Here is a 2978-nt window from a genome sequence, read left to right as displayed (position 1 = left end):
TTTCTACTTGAAGCTTTAACCCCTTCCATTCCTGCAAGTGTGCCTTGAGAGCCCCCACGTTATATTGACTCTACTGGCCACCTCGTTGACCTCGTGAGAATTTTAGTCACTTCCTACCCTCTTGAACAGAGCTTCCTGTTTTCTCATTTTGCAGGCTGTGCAGCAGGGAGGGTTCTCTTTTTTTCTCATGTTTCTACCCCGCTTCTGCACTTGGGTGATGGGCTTCACAACTCCCCCACCCCCACACCACATTTGGGAGCGCAAATTTGGTGTCAGAACAAGCTTAAATTCAGTTGTGAGGCAATAGTGGGCTTTAGTACCCTCTTCCCAGCCCTCTACGGATTGATTTGATTTTAATGTTTGAGTTTTATATCAAGAGCTGAAACCATGAACTATCTTAGGAACTGTGTTGAAACTCTTTAAAAGAAGAAGAGGAAGAAAGAAAAGCAACTCAAGTCTTGACTTTGAAGGACAGAAAGCCACCAGCTGATGGAAAAAAGGGGATGCTTCCCTTTCCTTTGCCTGAATCTTTCTGGGTTTCCTTCTGCTTTGCTTCTTTCCTTCCCCTTCAAAGAGATATTCCTGGTTGGTTTGTCTGTCTGTCCCTGTCCTTGTGGTGATGCTGGCATGATTGATGTGCCCTGCTTTGTGTTACCTGTGGTCTCTTACCAGCACACAAGTCAGTGGGGAGGATCTGAACACACCCTGGGGCAAGGAAGCCGAAAGTCCAGGCCCGCACCCCATGCAGCCTCCCCGGGAACTGCAGAAGGCATGTTCTGCACGGTCACCTGTAAGTGGCTCCATCTCACCACATTCATTGTCAAATGAGAGCAACCCTTAGGCACTGGCTCCGCTGTACCCTCTCTCTTCGCTCTGCTCCCCTCCCACCAACCAGGGTTCATGTCAGTGCACACCTGCTGTGCCCTGGCGAAGCTGGTGCTGTGAGTGATGTTTCCCCTACACCTCAGGGGTCCTGGGTGGCTTACCCTGAGATGATCATCTTAGGCACATAATGGTGTAGGAATGAAAAGTGGATTTGATTTCATTGATATTTAAATCTCTGTCAGTTTTATTTTTTGTTAATGTTTTCCCCTGATGACTTTTTAGCAATTTAACAAATAAAACAAAATGGATGGAACTGTCTTAACTGTTTCATTAGTGTAAAAGAAGGAAAGCTGTGATGGAAAGCACCTGGAGATTGAAGTTGGAAGCAAAGTAGTTAGAAAGACACTCCTTTTCTAGGAGGGTTGCCCATCCCTGAGGAGAGTGTCATTTAATAATACAGCAGCTCTCGGAGTTCCCATTGTGGCTCAGTGGTTAACGAATACGACTAGGGACCATGAGATTTCAGGTTCCATCCCTGGCCTCGCTCAGTGGATTAAGGATCCGGCGTTGCCGTGAGCTGTGGTGTAGGTCACAGACGTGGCTTGGATCCCGAGTTGCTGTGGCTCTGGCGTAGGCCGTTGGCTACAGCTCTGATTAGACTCCTAGCCTGGGAACCTCCATATGCTGCTGGTACGGCCCTAGAAACGGCAATGATAGTAATAATAATAATAAAGCAGCTCTCTCCATCAGGCTTGAAGGACTCAGCGTTTCAGAGCCACAGCACCACCCTTCAGTGGAGACCCAAGAGAGGCGATGAGCTTGGAGCAGAGGCCCAGGGCCATCAGCGTCATCACTGATGAGACAAAGATGAGGACCCAGGGCCTTGGGGTCCTGAAACACCATAGCAAATGGGAGTTGGGAACCCAAGCCTGAAGCCCTAGAGACCTGTGGATAATCCTGTCTTCACCTATTTGTTCCTTTACCTTGAATACAAGTTTCTTCCTCTATAAATACAGTGTTTCTATTTTATAGGACCATATAGATTCATTCAAGCTGTGTATGAAAAAACACTACTGCAGTGCCTCGCATATAGTAAATGCTTAGTAAATGGTGGCTATTATTTATAATTAGCCCTTGAAGAAAATACGTGCTCTCAAAGGAGAGTGCTGGGCGCAGTTTGTAAATTGTTAGGAACATGTCCCTGCTAAGCATCATGCATCTCTGCAGTTGCCTGCGTCATCTTTGACATGTCACCATGAGAACCTCTGAGGCTCTTGCCTCGAGAGCAGTACGTAGCAGCTGCTGCCATAAATTGGGTCACAATGGTCTCAGTTGTTTCATCTCCCTTTGGACTTTATTCTTTGGTTTGCCAGTTGAATTCAACCTCTTAGCACATAGAACATCCTGCCTGGATTCAAAGGCACACTTAGGTGGCTCCCAAGCTCAAAGTGTTACCTGGGAGCTGATGACATGGGGGCCTGGGAGGAGCCAGGTACCAGGAGAGAGGGGGCTACAGCCCTGAAGCCACTTACTTAGTATGTGCCAGTTTCCTTTTTTTTTCGTCCTCTCTTTTTTGGCGGCATACAGAGTTCCCGGGCCAAGAGGGATCAGATTTGAGTCACAGTTGTGACCTGCACTGCAGTGGCAACACCAAATCCTTAACTCACTGTTCCAAACTGGGGATCAAACCTGCATCCCAGCGTTCCAGAGATACCGCCAATCCCATTGTGCCACAGCAGGAACTCCTGTGCCAGTTTCTCATACCCTTAGTTCTTTGTGCCAGGCACCATTTTTTGTTTTTTGTTTTTTTAGGGCTGCACCCATGGCATATGGAAGTTCCCGGGCTAGGGGTCAAATCAGAGCTACAGCTGCCGGCCTCGCCACAGCAACAACAATGCCAGATCTGAGTGGTGTCTACAACCTACACCACTGGCAATGCTGGATCCTTAACCCATTGAGCAGGGCCAAGGATCAAACCCATGTCCTCATGGAACTAGTCGGGTTTGTTTCTGCTGAGCCACAACAGGAACTCCCCCATTACTTTCTTTTCACTTCAACACATGCATACGGAGTGTGGACCTTGTCCCAGGCTCAGGTGCCGCAGCTCTTGTCCTGTCTTGCACGCTTGTGTTTCCCGAGCTGCCAGATGGAAC

Source organism: Phacochoerus africanus, chromosome 8, assembly GCF_016906955.1.
Source record: "Phacochoerus africanus isolate WHEZ1 chromosome 8, ROS_Pafr_v1, whole genome shotgun sequence".
In the NCBI taxonomy this organism is placed as follows: domain Eukaryota; kingdom Metazoa; phylum Chordata; class Mammalia; order Artiodactyla; family Suidae; genus Phacochoerus; species Phacochoerus africanus.
Note: the sequence above shows the minus strand (reverse complement) of the source record.